The sequence below is a fragment of the Gadus macrocephalus genome, chromosome 10 (genome assembly GCF_031168955.1).
Source record: "Gadus macrocephalus chromosome 10, ASM3116895v1".
In the NCBI taxonomy this organism is placed as follows: Eukaryota; Metazoa; Chordata; class Actinopteri; order Gadiformes; family Gadidae; genus Gadus; species Gadus macrocephalus.
The window spans coordinates 6,449,042-6,471,789 of NC_082391.1; the positions used below are offsets into that span (position 1 = coordinate 6,449,042).

Genomic DNA, 22,748 nt, shown 5'->3' on the forward strand with positions numbered 1-22,748 from the left:
TTATTATTATTCTTTTTATTTTTTTTTATTATGTGCGGGCCTGACTGAGTGAGGACGCGGGCCGCACCCATGCTCTGATTGGAGGAGGGTGGGGAAGGGGGAGGTAATATTCAAATGTGCCTGCTTCCTACGTAGAAGGGGGCGCCGAAACTGACTCACTCTAACTGTAGGCTCGGTACTTTCAGAAATGCATATCTCACTCAAAAGATCATTTACAGACTTTTTTCAAAGTCTGTATGCGTGTGCGTGCACCAGAGACCCAAAACATCACCCCTAATCCAAGGAAAAGTGTTGTTTTCATAATATCTTCCCTTTAAAGCGTTCCCAAAATGACTGAACAACAGAATCAGGGGGCCGACGGAGCTTAGTAGGAAGAGCTTGTTGACTTGTAACCAGAATGTCAAGGTGTCCCTGAGGGAGACACCTCACCCTTACTGCTCCCGAAGAGCTGGCTGTCGCCCTGCGTGGCTGTCTCCGCCATCAGTGTGTGAATGTGTGCATGAAGGGTTACAAGTCACTTTGGATAAAAGCGTCTGCTAAATGCCCTAAATTAAATCTGAAACAGGCTACGGTTTCAGAACAAGCCGATTGCGTGGACATCAATGAGAAGGCGAGAGCGACAACAGCCCACATCACTGGAGCCACAACGCAGTCACATGACTTCATAGGGCGGCCATGCCGACTATGGGAATGTTGTCCGTGATATGACCAGATACCAGAAAGGCGACACCCAAACAGCCCACAGCAGACACTGGTTCCCATGAGTCAAACCAAGGACGCGGAGCCCGGAGCGGGGCCCTCACAATGTGAGCAAGGCCCGGCCCCCAGTGTGGTTTCACCGTCTCTCCACTTCACACGAGCTGATGGTGAAATGAGCTCTTTCTGCACACAGGGGAAGTTCAACAGAGAACAGTGGCTTTAAACCCCCCCCCTGCCCCATGGGAGTGAAGGGATGCCACATTATAGACTAGGGACACACACACACACACACACACACACACACACACACACACACACACACACACACACACACACACACACACACACACACACACACACACACACACACACACACACACACTTCATTTCCCTTGTCTTTGTCATGCATATGCAGTGCACACATATGGCCTTTGTGGCCCCTGGTCTGAGGGTGCGTCGGGGGGGCCGGTGGAAGAGACACGGATAAATGGATCGTCCTTGATGAGGAAGGGAGCCCCCCCGCCCCCCCCAACAGAAGCCTACAGTAGGGCCCGCTCCTCATTCTCAAAGGGCCCCTGTTGAAGAGATGGCCCTCTGCTACCGGGAGCAGCGGGTCTGAAGTGTCAAACATTCACACACACACACACAGACACACACGGTCCCACACTGGCAGAGGCATGACGTGACCCACAAGCATGCACACAAAGACGCATCTCTCATCGCTGTGAGGGGGGGATCTGCGCCCCAGATCCATATAAAGGCGGTTTGCCAGCTGGTCCCCAAGAAGTCAGCTAGTATGAAAAATATATAGAGATAGATAGATAGAATTTGGAACGGGGGAATGGGCATATCTGATCTGATACCCGCTGCTCCTTCAGAAAGCGATGTGTCAGAGCAGTAAAGGAACAATATCACTGCACTACAAACCTGAGATACACGCTGAAAGTGAACCACAGCATCATGTACGAAGACCACTTAGTGGTGAGGAGAGAACCGGTTTCATTCATCAAAGAAAGACAAACAGAAAGGAACGACAATGCGACTGGGGGATGAGCCTGATGTCGTATGATGAGTATAGCACGTCTGAAGGTCTCTGAACACTGCTTAGGAAAAGCACAGGACATTTATGATTTTAGGCTGACTGACCTCATTAACTGCACATGAAACATAAGCGTGGCCTGTTGTTTTACAATTAGAAAGCATTTGAGGCCTCTGGAATGTAAATTAACTGAAACACTTAAATACATTCACTAAAAAATAACATGCAGCTTAGGCATCCTGGTCTTTGATATTGTGTTGGTATTTATTACAAAGAAAAGCTAGACTTTCACCTTGAATTGTGGAAAGCAAGAGAGAGAACTACATGTATCTGATCACAGAGTCTGAAGTCAACAGATTTTATTGTCTAAGACCAGTGAGTATTTCAACAAACTTTTTTTGGTATTTTTTGTGGGTTTAGAGACGAAGTCACTAAAGTAATTTTTCTATGCAGGTCAAAATTCCTGTGTGTCTTATCAAACCGTATCAGCAATTTAAATGTATTCAGATTCAGATTCTGATGGCCGAGGCTGATTTGACTCACAGAAGCTGGTTGCCTGCAGGAGAAAAGGAGGTTCAGCACTTAGGACAGAATCCTGTGCTGAAAAGTGAGGATTATTGGACTATAGTGGATTTCAGATGACATTTATTTTCTATTGACGATGCATTTTTTTTGTGAACATTCTGAACATGCTTTTAACCTCAATTGAAATATAAACAAGGATAACATGTGCTTGTACTCCTGTTGGTGTTAACAAACCTCCCCTCTATGTCAAAGGTAGACTGACAGAAAACAGCAGAAATTGCGTCCAAACTGCGTCCAAACTGCACACTACAATGCAGATGTGCAGACATAATGCTAACTAGAGTTTTCGCACACGCGTTGCGCTCCCTCAACCTCTAGTTGTAATTAAACCCATAGCAATAATGTGGAAACCCCAGTCGATAATCTAACAAATTTCTGAGCGCATAATATAACATTTTGCCTATAATTTTACAATGTATAACATTCGTTCACGACACATATTACACTTAAAAGCAGTGCCAACATTTTTTTTTTTTTAAGGCTGATCATTTCGGGGGCCACTCAATGACATGCAGAAGCGTCAACAACACGCTCACTGAAGTGGTGTGAGAAATACAGACTTTCTACTCCTCATTCACATATAAGGTCATTTACATTTCCTACAGAGAAAATACCTCAGGGGTAGTATTATTCAAAAGATTTTCAGGGTACAAATGTCAGGGTATGTTGTTCACACATACGGCCCATCAGGAGAATATCAGGATTTACACGTGTGTCTGAAAGCAGCTAGTGTGTGAGCATTTGATTACATTATAAAATTAGTTAATTTATGGTAGCAGGGGTATTTGTTCAATGGAAAGTGTAGAATACTATGCAGGCAAATCAATTATTAAATAGCTTTCACTGTTATTCAGGGCTGAAAAGTGCATTGACATTTTCAAATGCAAGGCAACTACTATTGGTTAGTTGAAAATAATAATCATCATTCAGATTAAACATCTCTTCCAGTGTCCTGGCAAAGACAGGCAGCAGTTGCCTACAGTCACACATAGCATACTCACAAAACATAAGAAAATAAAACAACTAAAACAGTCCGCAGGGGGAGGGGGGGATATCAATATCGCAAGACATTTGGGAAGGCTCAAGGAGGAGAGTAATATTAAGTTTGAGCAACAAAGTGTAAAGAGAATTCAGGAGGCGAGTAATAATACATTCGAGCAACAAAGTGTAGTCTTGTGGTGGACTCTATAGACATAATTCACCATACTGTGTTATTTACATGTTTTCGTTCTGCGTTATAGGGACACTGTCTCTTTAAGAATCACGTGGCTTCTGTGTTGATATGCCGGTCGGTGCGATGTTTGAATTTAACGTTTTTAATATGAAAAAATGAATGACCCGCCGTGTTACCTGGGAGAGTTTGTCGACGGCGGAGCCGTTATGTTTAAAAACATAACGTCTTACCTGGGCAAGTGTGCCGCTGCGGTGTCGGCGTGTGTGTTCTTACCTGGGCGCGTGTGTCGATGACGGAGCCGTTATGTTTAAAAACATAACGTCTTAGCTCGGCGAGTGTGTCGCTGCCTTTTTCTTGACGTACGGTGTGTGCGCGTGCGTGTGTGTGTGCGTGCGTGTGTGTTCACTTACGTGTATGTGTCGCTGCCTTTGTCTTGACATGCGGTGTGTGCATGTGCGTGTGTGTGTGCATTTCCATGTATGTTCATGCGCATGTGCGTGTGAGTGCAGTGTGTGTATGCGGTGTGTTTGTATGTATGCATTAGCGCTTGCTGTGTGTGTGTGAGCTGCAGGCTGCTTGGCACATGCGCACATGAGTAATTTGAGTAACTGGTGCGAAAGGCCTGCTATTACATTAGCAAGATATTTTGACAACAAATCAGGTATTTTGACTGAGGATAATGTCCTAACGACCTTCCATGCCTGTCGTCATGACTACTGGGTGTCTTATCTTGGAGGACTGTGTTTTCGTTTTGTGAGAAGAGGCTCAGCTACCTCTGTATTGTTTCTGCACTCAAGGCAACCAGCCAGGCTCTCTTTTCTTCTCTCTCTCTCTCTCTCTCTCTCTCTCTCTCTCTCTCTCTCTCTCTCTCTCTCTCTCTCTCTCTCGACTGTGAAGTACTCTAATTAATGTGGTGGATGACAGGGGCGACTGTTTAAGCTAATGAAGCCCCCCTTTGAGGTCTGATCTACGGGTGTCTCTGCACTGGGGCGGTTGAAGGTGAACCACAGCTACAGAATACTCGGGGCCCTTGTAGTGTTTTGTGGACCTGTCGATATTTTTAATGGAATGAGTCCAGAACTAACTAACAAATTAATACAAAATATTTGTTTTTCTTAACATAGTCAAAACTACTTTCTTTGAATTATAATGGAAACATTTTTGACGCAAAAAAAATAGCCTTTTCAGCCTCACATGTATTTTGTATTGCCAGGCAGTGTTGGTCGCATCCTATTTTCCATTTAGATCTGTTGTCCGGATGAAACTGTCAGAGAAGCTGGGGAGCAGTCAGGGCCAGTCCACACTGGGGCTAAACAGACGACCTATGCACAGCCTTTCGCTCCCTGGGTGAAACTGTTCACTGCTGTGTCTGTGGGTTTGATTGCATGTGTTCCTAGCGTGGAACGGATCAAGGAAACCAACATTTCTGTAGAAAAGGATGAGAGGTTAAACATTTAACATACGCTAGTGAAACATTTAGCATATGCTGATTCACATCAAAGTCGCCCCAGCCTTCAGCGTGTCAGAGATGTAAGCGAGAACTGCGTTTCCAAGTCCTGAGGAAGAAGCTTCCAGGCCTTACGTAACCATCCGTCTTCTTCAGGGTCTGACAGGGGACAGCACTTATCTGTCAGAGTTTTGCGACACATTGCTTTGCAGTTGGACTACAGACTGGAGAAAATAACGGCAAAACGGAGGGGAAAGCAGACAGGGGGAGGAGAAGAGAGAAAATATTAGAGGAGAGGAGAGAAGAGGAGGGAAGAGGAGAAGACATGAAAGAGAAGGACCGAGGAGGAGAGGGAAAACAGAGGAGATATGAGGAAGAGGAGCGTTGCGTAGAGAAGATAGCAGAGGAGAGGAGAGGAGCAGAGAGAAAAGATGGTCCTCTGCTCAGAGGAAAAGCTAATCACAAACACTGAGCAGATTTAGTGCATCATGCAAAATGCTTGTTTCTGAGGCAGAGCCTTTAGAAGGGGAACAATCTGCTTATCGGGATCAAGAGCCAACACGCACGCACACATAGACCCCCACACACACAGACACACAGACGCACAGACTCACGCACCCACGCACGGACACACACGCAGGCACATGCACGCACAGACGCACACGCACGCACTCACACACGCACACACACACACGCACACACACATACAAACGCACCATATCCCCACCACCAGGAACTCAAACCTATGGCACTATAATCATCCACAGTGCCCAAACGTGTGCACATCCAGAACCCTAAGAGCTTATTTGGGGAGATGGTGCGGCATAGCCAGACACACAGCAGGAGGTCTACCGGCTCTGAAAGAAAGGGCTCAATACAATGAAAACTAGAAGCAATGAAACAGTGTCTGAGCAACTGTACCCTAAAGCTGCTTTCACACCGCCGTGCGGCAACTCGCCGCCTCCATTTATTTCAATGAGAGAAGGGCGACAGAGGGGAGGCGGTTACAAAAGCGGCTGTAGACCAGGAAGCGGTTGCCGCCCACGTGAACACGCACAGATTTTGCCCTACCGCTCAGCTTTCCCCGTGTTGAAACTTTCGGCGGCGGCAGCAGCAGCAGCGGCAGCAGCAGCAGCAGCAGCCGCTATTGAAAACGCCTGGCCCTTCACACCGCCGTGCTGAACCCTCTGGCAGCGAGGGGGTTATAAGGGCGGTTGCCGTGTGGCGGTGTGCAAGCACCTTAAGATGAACTGCCACACGCAGCCCCGTCCTCCGTGGTGGACATGGAGGAGGAGGAGATGGAGGAGAATGGGAGATGACTGAGGTGAGGCTGAGCAGTCAACACCACACCGAGCAGCCCGTTCACCCTCTCACCCGTTCATCATGGCCATGAGTGTTCCTCTGAGCATCCCCCCCCACATTAATTGCACACACCAAATATACTGTACACCCTGAAAAATTATTGACATATGACATTGCAGTATGTCTAGGACGGTATTTGAGTCTGTGTTTGTGTTTGTCAGTGGATGTGTGAGAGGGAGCAAGGAGCCAGCACACAGTATGTCAGAAAGATACAGAAAGTATAGATTGGTATGGATGCAGACAGGATTATACACCCATACTGCCATCTAGTGTCCTCAATGCAAACTCATGAGCAGCCCATAGACACTCTGCACTGTGACTCCTGCACCAACAAACCACATCACACACAGGGAAGCTGAGGAGAGATTATCTTCTGCATGTTATGAAGAGATTTTAGAAACCGCAGTGGGCTATTTAAAACATCCACTCTACTGGAGCAGAGTACAGTGGCTTGGGATGCGTACAGGATTGACTGAGATGTCACTGTCTCGCACAGTGATCACACCCATGATTTAGCCCCTTTAGCTGACGATAGAGCTGAACGAGAGCGTTAGTTATTTTGAATAAAGTTATTTTGTTAAAATCATCTCACTTTCCAAAAGTTATGTGACGCATGTCTTACTTACCATGACTTACTTAAGCAGGTTTTCCTTGATATAAAACATTAATGTATGTTCAACCATAACCTAGAAAGGATGTTATTTATTCCATCTGGATTTAAATCAATGCAAACGTGACATATTTGACTGCATTTTTTGGACTGCATTTTTTATATAGCGAGTTTCTAACCAGTATTCCTTCAAAGTGCTTTACAATATTGCCTAGCATTCAGCCATTCATGCACACACCGACGGCGGTGTGTAGGGTGAGGTGTCTTGCCCAGGGACACCTCAACACTCGGCTAGCAGGAGCCGGGGATCGAAGTAGCAATCTTCTGGTTACAAGCCAACCTGCTCCACCTCCTAAGCCACATGCCGCCCCATTAGGATAGGATATTAACCTAGTCAACTGTATGAGCTGGTCTGCTGCACTGGGCAGAGGATGCTCAACCAAACGAATCAAACGTCTAGGGCACAACCCTGATACAAGGCTGCCTGTGATTAGTTGACAAAAAACACGTGATTGATGTCTCAGCGCAAATTACATTGTTAAACCATTGTTTCATACAATGTCAAAATCCCCATATTTAGTGTGTCCATAATGGTGTTTATTCCAAGTCACTTGTGCTCTGTCGGTGTGGGAGTTATTGTTCAGAGTAACATTTTGTGTGGAATAGATGATAGTCCTTTATCTAGACAACCAATGCCACCCCAGCTGTCTACTGTAGGGGGTGAGCAGGATGCAACACTGCGATGATTTCTGAAGTGGCAGGTAATTAGAACCGTACTAAAATGATGCCCTGACATTCCCACCACTTATGTTCCCCACTAATGAGGATTTGCAGCCCACTAATCATTCATGAATCATTTAAAATAAAAGTGCTTGCCCAGTGTGATATGAACACCACAAGGTAATTTTCCAATCGTAACTGGCCCTTCAGTACACAATTCTTCAACACACCTCCTCAATACCCTCACATGGATATGCATATTTGAGCAGTGAAATGTTTCCATGGTGAAAACCTCTATGGGCGTCTTGGGGGGGCACCATGTAACACTGCCCCAAACATGGTAGATTGAAATGTTCAACCTGAGATGAGTACTATTCACATTTCACACTGGCTGCTCATATATTCTAGTATTTGTGTCAATGTAAAATATCTGTGATGCATATGGATATGGTCAGAAAAACAATGAGGTCAATGAGGTTTAGAACCTACTTTTTAAATCAGGGACACATTTTTGGATAGAAGCATCCCAAAATGATAGCTACATTTTGATCTCAACCAACACAATGCAAAATTCATGCCTAGGGTTATCTAGACACGGTGAGGCGGCGTGTTGTAACGCTGCCAGATACTGAGCCTCTTATCACCGTGTGAGATGGTTAGCTGGAGCCTGAGCTCTCTGCACCGAAATAGAGCATTCATAATTCCCCTCCTCTGAAGTACAAATATACACACACACAGAGGCACACACATCAAAGAGAAACACACACACACAATCATAGACAGACGTGCAGAAGTCATCACAAAGAAACATTCACACAAAGAAAAATATGCACACACAAAGAAAAATGCACACACACACACACACACAAATACCCATGCATTGCACACCAACCCACACCATGTACACAGTCGCACACACCCACACAAACGACACCAGACTCACGATGCAGATGTATGCATGATCTGCAGCTACACGCAGACTCGGTACAGAGAGCCGGGATCCAGTGGGCCATGGGTCGCTTCAGGTGAGTGTGTGTGTCTGTGTGTGCGTGTGCATGTGTGTCTGTTTGTGTGTGCACACGTGCGAGTGTGTGTTCGCGCTGAGGGGAGCAGTAGTGCTGCTGCCGTGCGAACATGGGGAAGATAAAAGAGACTCGATTTCTTCTGCCCCGGTATAGGATGGGTCAGGGTGCGCTGAGGACTGCAACCGCATGTATACAGTCACTGTGGCGGACAGGAGGACATTCAAATCAACACACAGTGTGTTGTCTGTGTGTGTGTCTGTGTGTGTGTGTGTGTGTGTCTGTTTGCCTCTCAATGTTTAAAGTTTTGAGTGTGTGGTGTGCATGTGAGGGGGGGGTTGGATCTTATTGGGGGAATTCACTCAAGGAGCACACTGTCCCAAGTGGCGCCTGTCCCCGTCTCCCTCCTCCTCCTTTATCCTCTTCCTCCCTGTCTCTCCTCTTCCTCCCTCCAGAACATGTTTTTACTCCATCTGCTAGGTGTCTCCTGCTTCATGCTCGAGGCTGTATCCTGCCACCTCCCTCTCTCTCTCTCTCTCTCTCTCTCTCTCTCTCTCTCTCTCTCCCCCTGCCACTTTGTTAGTCACTCTCTCCAGGAAATAATGAGCCAAGGTGGAGTGACAAAATGTGGTTGCCGGGAGCGCTCCCGTTTTTCCTCATTAAAATAGAGAATGTTTTACACTGTACCTGCTCAGTGTAATGCGTTGATCCTCAATGTCTGAGCAAGTCTTGTGTCTCGCTCAATTCTTCCTACTGCCATTTATAAAACAACTGACTAGCAACAGATGAATGATAAGTAGTATCTGACAGGTTTAAACTCGATGTGCACTCGTTCTTTTCTTGTGAGCTGTTATATCCCACCAATACCTATTCAAGTTTGTTAAAGATGGTTAACTTTTTCTGTTCCGGTATTATTTTCATACACAGTTTTAGAAGTGTTGAGCTTTTGGCTTTGACAGCATCCAAATACAGGCAGAATATATAGTCACATGCATGGTGCACTCACACACACACCTTATTCCTTTGGCGCTTCGTATGGATTGACAGCACAGCCCCCTCGCCTCTGTCTGTCCTCCAGACAGTGCTGCCCACTCGGGCCCGGATCAAACAGAAGGCCGTAAAAAGCGAGGCACACTGGATGACCCTTTTCGGTTGAAACCTTGAGAGAAGCAGAGCAGAGCGCTGCCCGTCGTTTGATAGAACCACACTACACCTTCATCTAGTGTAAGGTTGGACGCCAGCTGATCCCGTGGGAAGCGGGGGAGACACACACATAGATCAAGGGGAGCGGTGACGGGCCGGGTAGCCCAGAGCACCATCTCCCACCCGTCCCATAACCGTGTAGTGTAGTGTGATGCGAGCCAGGTTCCTCCTCCAGCCCCGAGTCCTCAGAGAACCGGAGGTGCTCGGGGAAACACAGAAAGGCGAGGGGCTCAGCAGAGCTAAAGCAGCGAGCAAAACGCTTGGTTCCCATTGATAAGTTACAACGCCCCAGGGTGTGAGACAACATTCTGTTGTGACTGTGATCCGGGCAGAATGGAGACAGGAGGGGACAGATTCTATACAGGCAGGAGAAAAGACGACTACAATCACCACAGCTCCAGCCAATCACAGTGGCAGCTGCAGCCATGCCCCGACACTCACCTGTCAATGCTACGGGGGTACATCTGGATAATGCCCTGTAGGTTCTGACCAGATGGATTAATCAATAGCTTTTCCGGGAAAGCTTTTGATGCTCTCAAACGCACATCATTGATGACAGGTTGATTGATTTGTGTGTTCAGGCATGGAGTGATTGATTTATTGAGTGATTGAGTGATAGATAGATAGAGTGACTGACGTACTGAATTGATGGATGAAGCTTTTGACCCGGTCACAGAGTAAAGGAGTAGCAGTAAGAGCAGACACAGCCAGACTCCACACATTCTAGAAGGGTGCTACAATCTGATGGTTATGTTGTGAGGACAGCTGCAACACATTGGCAGCATGGTGCGCATGTGTCTCACCCATGCACACATAGTCGTGTATATTTTCACAAGCACGTGTGATGTGTCTCTATGATGGCGATAGGTGTTGTTGGTTGGATGCGTGTGGTGTGTGTGTGTGTGTGTGTGTGTGTGTGTGTGTGTGTGTGTGTGTGAGTGGGGGTGTGTTTGTGTGTGTGTGAGTGGGGGCCTGGCCATGTACCCAACAGCAGGCAATCTACAGAGATCAAGTGCGAGCGACCGACGTATGTCGTGTTATATGTGTGTTTGGGGAACCAGAGCCCATCTGCAGTCACAGAGGGCCACAGAGATCAGGCAGCCAGGCCCTGCTAAGAACCAGGATCTAATTACAAGGCAGCAGGCAGAGCCAGGGCCTGCCAGGGCTGCATCGAGAGCCAAGGCAGGAACACAGAGAGAGCCCTGGGGAAATCGAAGGGCAGGCCCCTGCCTTGCATCCATATTCTGGCGTGTGCCTTTTTTATAGGAAAATAATAAAATCCGCAAAGAAAAAAAGTGGGAGGAAAAATGAATAAACGGTATGATGTTATTGAAGGGTAACATTGGATCATACCTGGTTCCATGGGAACATTCCTGAATATTGATGATTGATATTTCCTTGAGTAGGAACATCAAGTGGTCGGGTAGCGATCAAATGAGGACACCAGACTTTGGCGAGACATTTTGCAGACACTTTTTCGCTCTGAGCAAACAAGGAAAATGTTACCGTGAGCCAGCCAGACAGTATACGTTTTTCTGACTGCTGAGTAAACCACTTATTTCAAGGTGTGAGAGAGAGAGAGAGAGAGAGAGAGAGAGAGAGAGAGAGAGAGAGAGAGAGAGAGAGAGAGAGAGAGAGAGAGAGAGAGAGAGAGAGAGAGAGAGAGAGAGAGAGAGAGAGAGAGAATCTTTTGGGCAAATGAAAGAAATAAAGACACACTTTATCATCTCATCTTTGCCTGCTGACGGGGAAGTGAGAGGAAGGGGTATTCAATACATATCTGTATAAGACACAAGAGACACTGCCACTAGACAATTCCCTGCCTGGAAGGGTGCATGTGGAGATAATGCACATAGCACTGTATACGGTGGCACCACTGATAGCAACACACAAACACACACACACACACACACACACACACACACACACACACACACACACACACACACACACACACACACACACACACACACACACACACACACACACACACACACACACACACACACACACACACACGCGCACACAAACAAAGACAGCATTCCATCATCTGCTAGAGACTTTTCTTGTCGGGATTTGTGTGTGGATGGAGAAACACAAACACACATTCTTTCCTCCCACTGTGCCAGTTCACTGACTATAGACACACATGTTGCAAAGAATGAATGGCTGTTCATGTTATCTCAAATCACTTGGTCCCAAATGCATGGGAATGCCAGTGGACAGATGGGGGAGGTCGGGGTCTTGGAGCTGCGGGACAAATATATCTACATTTTCTTTCTTCTATGAGATTACACTGAAAGCTTCATCTTGCACCATGATTTCAAGGGTTTGAGTTTCAACATGTTAATGGCAAGCTGCTGAGTGGAGTCTGAAGTGAAACCCGACCGAGCCACAGAGCCTTGTGAAGCCAGCTGTTCATGCTTTACCAAGATGTCAGACGCACCGCCTTTAATGTTGAAGTGGCACAAGTCGGAGAGGCCACGGGCAAACTCAAGCCCAGCACACTGATCTGAGTCAGTCACACTCTGAGTCAGACCCCATCACTGACACATGAGGAGTGGGCACTAAACCTTTCAACACCGGCAACCTTAGAAGTTTAGCCCTGGCCTTAACTTTGAAAAATACGTCACAGGAAAGAAAATAATAAGTTTGCTCTTACAATTAAGCTCAATGATTTTATTTTATTTTTAAATTATTACCCCTTCAACGTCAAATCTTAAAATCTTTCCCATCATGGAACTCTTTAACGATACTCTTGGACATTTTTCAGTATTTATAACTCTTCGCATCAACTGTCATTTTAATTAGAGACTGAAAACCCCAAGCCTCACTTTTAGTGATGTTTAATTCAGAAAAGAACGAAGGAAGAGAAATTAGAAGGCTAGATTTGATTAAAAGAAAAAGGGCAATTATTCTCCCCACCAAAATGCACTCCCTACATATAATTCATCCTATTTTAACACAGTACAATTCACACTTTGTAATTACATGGCTGCACACAGGGATTAACTGTCGTTTATTCCTTATTTAGCATCACACTGTTCCCATGTTTTAATTGTCGCCTTCGTAACCCACACCGCTACATGGTAACACGTGCCAGATAGAGAGAGAAATGGTTTCCTTGGGCCCTAGATTACAAGCTGCTGGGATGTAGCTGTGATGATGTGAGGATGCTTTGATGTAGCTGTGATGTAGCTGTGATGTAGCTGGGATGTAGCTGTGGTGTAGCTGTGATGTAGTTGGGATGTAGTTGTGGTGTAGCTGTGATGTAGCTGTGGTGTAGCTGTGATTTAGCTGTGATGTAGCTGGGATGTAGCTGTGATGTAGCTGTGGTGTAGCTGGGATGTAGCTGGGATGTAGCTGTGGTGTAGCTGTGATTTAGCTGGGATGTAGCTGGGATGTAACTGTGATGTAGCTGTGGTGTAGCTGGGATGTAGCTGGGATGTAGCTGTGGTGTAGCTGTGGTGTAGCTGGGATGTAGCTGGGATGTAGCTGGGATGTAGCCGGGATGTAGCTGGGATGTAGCTGGGATGTAGCTGGGATGTAGCTGGGATGTAGCCGGGATGTAGCCATTAACAAACAATTTCAACATCTACCCCATTCATGACATCAGAAATGGGAGGGCCCTTCCCAATGTGATTGATAGATCAATCAATGTACAAGCCTACCGAGTAAGTTCACATTCCCCTTTCTCTCTGATGATCATTCTAGCCTGGAACCAATTGGAAGTCTCTTCCATAAGTCGAAAAATAATCAGGGGCGACGTTCAGTAAAGGATGAAGGAACATCTGTCGTTCAACTGTCTGTCTTTCAAGTAATGAAACAAATAACGGCGAGGAAAGTATAGCAATCTACGTAAATGTGTCTTTGTTCTACTTGAGCTGACTGTACCAACTACTGGCTGATCTTAGACCCTTTAGCTCCCACAAAGACCCCCGACTAAATGGGAGGATGGAGACGATGACGATAAGCAAAGCCATTAGCTGGAAGGTCACAGTAATAGACCGCCCTCGGCCTCCTATCTCTGGTTTTATCAACCATCTCATGAAGCCTCATAGTAATTAACAGCGCCATCAGTAAGCCACCGAGGAGACCATAAGGAAAAAAAAGATCTGGAGTTCATAACTGATGGGTTTGAAGACAATCTACCAAGAAAAATAACGACAAGCTACAAAGGAGAGCTTTGAGGCTTGTGCTGTGTGGTGGCAGCGGTGGCCGTATGGCAGGATAATGAGGAATGAAAACGAGAGAGCGAAAAAGACACATCAAGAGGGAGGGAGGGAAAAAGAGCAGCTGAAAGTGTGTGCGTGTACGCGTGCGCGCGCACTTTGAATTGAATTGAATTGAATCAGATCAGTCTTCTGCTTCTGGGTCGTTTTGTAGGAAAAGTAGTTTTTGCAGTCATCTCTATGTGACACTCCTTTATATGATAAGCCGGTCAGAATAGTGTGATTTGTCATAAGCTATTAATATTAGGCTAAGCCAACACAACATGTCGCCCCCATGGCCCAGCAGAGGTGAGCATCAGGGACAGCAGCATCCTCCTCTGCTCCGTCCCACACGGGGTCTTAGTCATGCAAACCGTTCTGTGATAAAAGAAGGGACTACATCCAATAAAGCGGAACAGCCTCATTTCAGTTCGCAGTAGTGGACTGAAACGACCCTGAAAACAGGGAATGTAAACGGGTGAGGCGGAACCGGTGGATTGAACTGCGGAGGAAAAAGAACAGCACAAAACATACGATACAATGATGGACAGGACACCCATCATTAGGATGCTGAATAACTCCTGAGTATTGTGTGATCCAGATGATTCCACTCCATTACAGAACAATATAATTTGACAAAGTTTAGGATTATTACAGCGTGACAATCTACTTTGTACAATCTGCTCGATTTTCTATGAGTCATTGTTTTGTATTCTAGAGTTATTGTAACTCTGGTTGGTTATTTGGAAATAAATGGGTCATGTATTTATATTGTGGGTTTCTTTTGCCTTTACCAGTCTGTATGGTTTGAATATTCCATTATTGGAAAGGATTATGGCTCATTAGCGTGGCAATTACATAGAAAGAAATCTGTCTTTCCAGTTTCCTTCGTTAAATTAGGTATTCTCATTAAAATGGTCAGAATATGATGACAATTATCAGTATCCATATGTGCCATTGAAGCTTCCAAAGCCAACATTTAACTTTCCTTTTCTGTATTTTCCTAACCTTAGAGAAAACCTTTAGTAACTTCCGTTGTCTGTTCATAATCATGAGATGAGGGATAATAACCATATTTCAGTTTTTGGTCTTTCAGCTCAATTTGGCTGTAGGGAGAGAGAACGATATGTGTGATTGTGTGCTCTTTTCAAGAGTGCATGCATGTCCAAATGTGTGCACACATTCTAGTTTGGGCATGTGCGTAGGTGTGTTGATATGCGTTTGGTGTGCGTATGTGTGTTGATATGCGTATGGTGTGAGTGTTTGTGTGTGTGTGTCTCTATCTGTGTGTGTTTGTCTCTCAATCTCTATGTGTGTAAAAGTGTATGTGTGTGTGTGTGTGTGTGTGTGTGTATGTGTTTGTGTTTGTCTCTCTCTCTCTATCTCTTTGTTTGTATATGTGTATATGTTTGTGTGTGTCTTTCTATCTCTATGTATGTGTATGTGTGTGTGTTTATGTGCGTGCATTTGTGTGTGTGTGTGGGTGTGTGTGTGCGTGCACGTGTGTGTGGGAAGGGCAGGAGAGAGGGCAACAGCAGTCTCCCTAAGCGCCAATCACTGGGCTCCTCCCATGACCTGATCCGTCCCCTCTCATTCCTCTCTGGGAGGTTGTGTGTGTGTGCGTGTGCGTGTGCGTGTGCGTGTGTGTGTGTGTGTGCGTGTACGGCGGCTGTCCCTTTAGGCTTCGGAATAAAGCTCCTACATTAACGGCAATCCCTCTGACAGCTTCAGTCAGAATTCAAGCCCACCCACTGCACGGGTCACCTAGCGACCTGCCACACCCGTATCCCCCACTGTGGCACCATCAGTCGTACCAAACACCCACAGTGACCCTTCTAGAAAGTTCAATGCAAACCCGTCTCTCTCTCTTATATTTGTCTGCAAGAGGCTGTAGTTCCGCCTCTCCTTCCACGTCAACTGGATTTGACGGTTTGGACCTGACAGGCCGTCGTGGCAACGAGGGGGAAGACCCTGGCCTGATCCGACCGTCACGTCTGTCCCTCAGAGGGACACTCTCTGTAACTTTGGAAAGCACAGAGATCCAATCGGATCATATTTATTTTCTTTAAGAGAGTAAATGGAAGTAAAAGGACAAGACAATTGACACACAGACAAATTTTAAAAAGTTGAAGGTTTTCGACTGAAGGATAGAGAGTCGTCGTCATGGGGAACATTGTTGTTGCTGCTGTATCAACACTAGCGTGAGTAGGCCGACCACAAATACGACCCAGTTACAATGCGGCCCCGCCCAGCCTGTCAGGACACACACAGACAAGGGCTTTTTGACAGGAGCGTCAAAGTGTCCAGACGTCACTCAGCCAGTTTTAACCGGACATCTCCTTGGAGACCGATGTGACGCTGATGAGCAGCCGTGTCAGGAGTCCAAGTGAACCCTAAGAACTCTGTCTTATTATCATCTTCCTCCTCGTCTGCATAAGTAACTCTCAATTATTCAGAGGACGGCCTCTGTCTGCCTGTGGCTGGCGGCCGGTGCCCAGGTTGGACCCTGTGCGGTGGTGTCGCACTGACTCAGGGGCGTCCTGTCAAGGAGATGGACTGGCGGTCTCATACCCCTCCCTGAAGATGCCAAAACCTCCACCTGATACATGCATGCCCACTGGCAGTAGGACGGGGAGATATACCGCAGGCCCAGCAGGGAGTCTTAGGCGAAATCGACCTGCTGTGTTGTTGTCACCGACAGACACGGTGCTGGTAGATGGGGGGGGTTTGACGTATATCTTTTTTTTTTACTTTATTGTAACTCACGGCGTGCCTTACACACCTTACAGTCGATTGGAAGAGAAAGGGAGAACGCTCAAACAGACGGAGGACAAACTACTACCACAAACCAAGCTGAAAGCAGAAAGGAGGAGGAGGACTGATGGAGAGTAGAGCTATGCATAGAGCCATACAATGTGTTCATTACAGGATCCAGATAGAGCATAAAATACTATGGTTACAAATGACACCAGTGCCATGCTATATATAAATATGTCCCGATGTGGATTTTTAAATAGATCACATTATGTCACAAGGATATTGGTTGCATCTGCATTTATATTGGTGTGAATATTTTACAGACATCAAGGCATCAACAAAAGTTGTAGTCCTACTTTTACTCCGAAATTCATTTTAATATATCGAGATGCACAACATGCAAGCCTCTGTGGGATCCCTGATCAATACGCTGTGGCTCTTTAAATGGATCAGTATCAGAATAGATTCATGTTGCAACCTGAAGAAAAGCCAGGAGTAATAGACCACGTAAAACAGTATAAAGCCGTAGATGCTTTGGTTTTCCAAAATAAATGTCAATGTTATTAGACCCTGTCATATCACGCTACCTCACATCGCAAATCGAATCGTACTCCAGTATCAAACAGAAATACTCATTTATTTTAGACCTTTTACCTTTGAAATGCATGTTAACGCATACATCTTTGGCATACATTTTGATTCTACTGAATTTGTATTTGACACTTACAGCAAAGCCTACATTTGTATACGTTTAAATGCAAAACCTAAAATAAATACCTTGAGGTAAATAAGACAAAGTAGAACCAATGATAATTGCACAGATCCACCAACAGGAAGTCACAGTTAATTCCCCCCTACTCCCTTCAACTGAAGCTGAAACAACAATGCTGTTCCTAGAGGCCCCCCTGTTAAAGTGTTCCTAGACCCTGCAGCCCCTCAGACACAGGGCGGCATCAGCTGTTGACAGACGGACCAAAATAAGACGTCTGGGCAACATGTGAGCGACACCCCTTTTCCGCCAGAGCCGGTGATAAGCACTGTTAACTTCTGACAGAGCAGTTCCTACAGATGATCCCCCTCCACCCTCCAGCGAAGGGTTCCCACCTAAAGTCTGTGTAATGGACTAATACAGTTTGTCATTAGGATAGGACTCAAACAAATAATGCATAAGTCTAGAGTGATCACTTATGGACGGAAGATGACAGGAGGGCGAGAGAGCATGAGAGAGCATGGGAGAGCATGGGAGAGAGGGAAGTCCAAACATTGTTTTTATGAAGGACAGAGATAGATGGTTGGAGCCGAGGGACCCTGCATGGTCATGTGATAAATGAGGGTGTGTCAGGTGATGATCCCCCCCCCAACAGGTCTGCCCGCTCGGGTGCACTCCGATGCCGGCCTCGATAGCCACAGTGATCGTCCTCTAATGAGGCACCTGGGCGTCATGGAAACGGGGCTTATTCTCCTTCTGGAGATCGAAGCCACTGAGGGAGACAACGGGAATAGAGACACGTTGAGCCACGGTGTGTGTGTGTGTGTGTGTGTGTGTGTGTGTGTGTGTGTGTGTGTGTGTGTGTGTGTGTGTGTGTGTGTGTGTGTGTGTGTGTGTGTGTGTGTGTTTGGGTCAACACGTGGTGGGGTAAGGTCTATCGCTAATGTTTTAATGCGGAAAAAAGGTGTCACAATGATAGGCCAGTTAAAAACTAAAGGCTGTCACACTGGGAGAGGGCAGCCGGGCTGGCAGGCACTTGCACCTTGGTTCCTGCGTTGTTCTGAGCTCCTGCATTATGGATGTGAAGCCGACACCTCAAACGAAAAGCTTTCTGAACCAGAGAGGCTCCACACTCACTACACGTGCTGAGCTACTGTACACTGCGTCCGTCTGTCTGTCTGTCCACACACCCGTGACCTCCGGACATACCAAGTCACTGTTGCGAGGACCATTCAATTTCCAACCCTTCAGCAATTCTGGCCAATAAGGTGGCAAGGGCGCAAATACTTATGACTTCAATCTAACTAAGCCTGCAGATAGTGAAAAGTAGTATATGTGTGTGGCAGCTTCTCAGGGGCGTGACTCTGACGTCTGTCGCTCAAAACTAAAAGCGCATCATGGTGGAGAATCATTCCGAAAGACACGGTGTGCATGGGGAATATGAACTTTAGATTAATACTTGAGATGCTTTCCCAGAATAAGCCCAGTCAAAACAATCGGATGCAACGCGCAAATTAATCATAACTAAATGACGTTGACGCAACATATCAACATTTGCGTCACATTGGCTTATTTTCAACTATTAAACATTACGCTCATGGTTTGTCTTTGCAGTGCATCTGTACAGAATAATTGTATTGTGTACTACAATTATTCTGGTAACACCTCGACTATTACCGAACCGCTTTCGGACCCATTACGCCAAATCCAACAGTGCGTCGCATGCAAACCAAACGAAGGAAAGCATTGCTCCACTCAAACTAATTTGCGCACACCTCGCAATGACTTCACACTTTGCTTTAAAACATAGAAACATGAAAAGCGCACTTTACCTCGATGCGCCGTGGACCAAGCTCTCCGCAGGTGATGGCGCTGAAAACCGCCGATGATCGCGCTGGATAAGCGCAGAAGTTTGGACAGCAGCGATGTGTGGTGCGATGGGTAAAGCTCTGTGAACTCCCCCTCCACCTAAAAAAAGAGACCAAGTCGTTCTGTCGTAACACAAGGACAATTAGCACATGTCAGCGAGACACTGAGCGACTACTAGATTGTGCGTAATGAAGCTCTCCCCTCCCTCTCTCTAAATCTCTCGACGTGACCCCCCCCCCCCCGCCTTAACACTTCCCAAGGACACGTGACTCACTCACGAACCCACGGGGACTGGAATAGCTTGCATTGGGATCGGTGCCCCGTGCCCACTACCTCCGTCAGTTGTCCGTTGCCCATTGACTTTGAATGGGGACGGTCGCGCAATGCATTGTGGATCCGTCCGTTGACTTGGAGCGTTCGCCACCGTCAAAAAGTTGAAAAATGTTCAACTTTTTCGGCCGCGACGGATCCGTCATCCAATCAGATCGCGTATGCAAATTTAAGCACTGTGACGCGACTCGGGCTCTGACGATACTGGAAAGCGGGAAAGCGGGTCATCTTGCCTCGCAACAAGCAGGAAGAAGCGGGAAGAACCCGGCGAAGCGATTTGATTGGCTGACGGTTGCCTCTGCAAAGACTACTCCCCCATCCGTCAGCCACGCCTTCCCACGTCCGTTGACTAACGCCCCGTGCCCACTACCTCCGTCAGTTGTCCGTTGCCCATTGACTTTGAATGGGGACGGTCGCGCAATGCATTGTGGATCCGTCCGTTGACTTGGAGCGTTCGCCACCGTCAAAAAGTTGAAAAATGTTCAACTTTTTCGGCCGCGACGGATCCGTCATCCAATCAGATCGCGTATGCAAATTTAAGCACTGTGACGCGACTCGGGCTCTGACGATACTGGAAAGCGGGAAAGCGGGTCATCTTGCCTCGCAACAAGCAGGAAGAAGCGGGAAGAACCCGGCGAAGCGATTTGATTGGCTGACGGTTGCCTCTGCAAAGACTACTCCTTGCGGATTGAAATGTCATTTGAATATCGCAACACACGGAGCGTGGCGAAGTGGATTGCAATCACGGGGACGCTATAGCTTTTCAATTTGTATAAAGGAACTCAAAGAATTTGACAAAATGTTATTCTATTTGTATTGTTAGAACTTTTGCAAATTTAATTGAGGATTGCATTGTCACTTTGCATTTTAAAATACACTTTGAATAACGTATTTACAAATTACATTATAAAATTGCATCATGCATTGTCAAATGCATAATGTAATTCCAAATTGCATTGCCATTTGAATTTTGCTACATATATGCTTCCATACACGGAGCGTGGCGAAGTGGATTGCAATCACGGGGACGCTATAGCTTTTCAATTTGTATAAAGGAACTCAAAGAATTTGACAAAATGTTATTCTATTTGTATTGTTAGAACTTTTGCTAATTTAATTGAGGATTGCATTGTCACTTTGCATTTTAAAATACACTTTGAATAACGTATTTACAAATTACATTATAAAATTGCATAATGCATTGTCAAATGCATAATGTAATTCCAAATTGCATTGCCATTTGAATTTTGCTACATATATGCTTCCATACAGATCCGTCCTTTCAGAGCTCAATGAGACCCCTACCTCGTCAGATGGAGTGATTGGGTCTTGTCTTCATATCGTCAGCTGTATTGGTCCCCGATCACATGAACAGATTTCCTCTCAAAATGACATAGGCCTCACGAGGCTGGCCTAAAAAGCCTTTTATAAAAAATAATGCTGTCTCTATCGTTTATTTTTGACTAGAGCCTATCTTGTGTTGTCAGATTTTCATAAGTGTGTGGAAACCGCAGAGATTAATAGCCGCACTGGAAAGTTTGCGAATGCCTGGATTCGCAAACAGGCATTGGTGTTAGTTATGGCGAAAACCAAAAAGACAACGTGATGGAATTCAATGTATTTCAACACTGTGCTTTTACGAAATCACTGATGGGGCAACAGCTACAGTTCATTTATTATGATATTATCATAGCAATCGATTATTATTATAACAATTGCGTTGCAGCTTTCTATGTATTTATGCGTTGAAGAGACACTGAATTTTAGTCATGGCCTATTTACTTAAAAAATAACATTTTGTCATTCTGCCTGTCCTATTGAGCGAAAGATGCTGCCTAGGACAAAGAATGGGGTTACTGGTTTGAAGCCAGTACACTCCTGTAGAGAGGCCTTTTACATGTATGCTTGGAATATGTTTGTCCCCTGAGCAAAGCATGACCATAGCAGCTGGAAGAAGCAGAATCATGCCAATCAGCAAGATGTTGACATTGAATTCATTTAGCAGACACTTGCATGAATTGTTATTTCAGGGTAGAGGTCTGGGGTTAATCCTCGTGTTCAGGACCGCTCCTCATATCCCCCGACTCTAATAAATCTAAATCTGATCAAGAGTCCCTTTAAATCTAAATTTGGTAGAATTAGACATTTGACGTCTAGAGCTTTCAAACCCTGAAGGACCATACAGCAATGTCCCCATGGAGGCGATCACAGCAATGTGACACTCTCTCCCTGGAGTCCTTCTCCCATGGTGTAGCTGTAAACAGACACACGCTTCCCTGTTGTTTTCAGCAGTCAGCGCTTGTATTCTTTTCTGGTCTTTTATATGTTTGCCAAGCATGCAAGAGATTTCAGAAGACCTCTGTTGCAGAGAAAGAGGCACATATACGCATGACGCACAAATGCACACTCATATACACACACACACACACACACACACACACACACACACACACACACACACACACACACACACACACACACACACACACACACACACACACACACACACACACACACACACACACACACACACACACACAAAAGACCACTTTTAAGTCTCGGTTCACTTGGGAAATCAATAGGAAATTGGAAGCGTTTCCGAGAGGTATTCTGATGCCGGTTAGGGAGGGGTGCATTGCCTCCTGGTGTGTACTTTTTTTGACAGTTTACTTTTGTATTTTTTGTGTGTCTTTGATCATCTGTGCCACATGGCCTCACATCGACTAATTTGAGGATAATTTGCTTGTAATAGATCATATATACTGACGCTCTCTGGAGTTCCAAGGTGATAAAGCAGCATGCCTGTTCCTCATTAGGGATTATGAATAGTTCATTAAAGCGGTGTAACCAAAGATGAGGAATAGTAATAATTAATAAGGCAGGAGAAGACACCGGGGACCATATGGTTCAGGGCCAACTCATTACATTCTTTTATTACAAACCAGAGACCCGTTTGGAGAGTGCTCCTGAATTTAAAAGCTGCCTCTTCACAACATTACATGTCTGGAAAT

General features: G+C 45.8%; 1 protein-coding gene across 1 annotated transcript in view; it reads right to left on the reverse strand.

The window, feature by feature from the left end:
* mid2 (midline 2) overlaps positions 1-19,615 on the reverse strand; it is a 152,044-nt gene extending 132,429 nt beyond the window's left edge. The window contains exon 1 of the mRNA XM_060062294.1: positions 19,371-19,615. The gene's annotated coding sequence lies outside the window, so the exon portion shown is untranslated. The remainder of the gene's footprint in view (positions 1-19,370) is intronic.
* Positions 19,616-22,748: the final 3,133 nt, after the last annotated feature.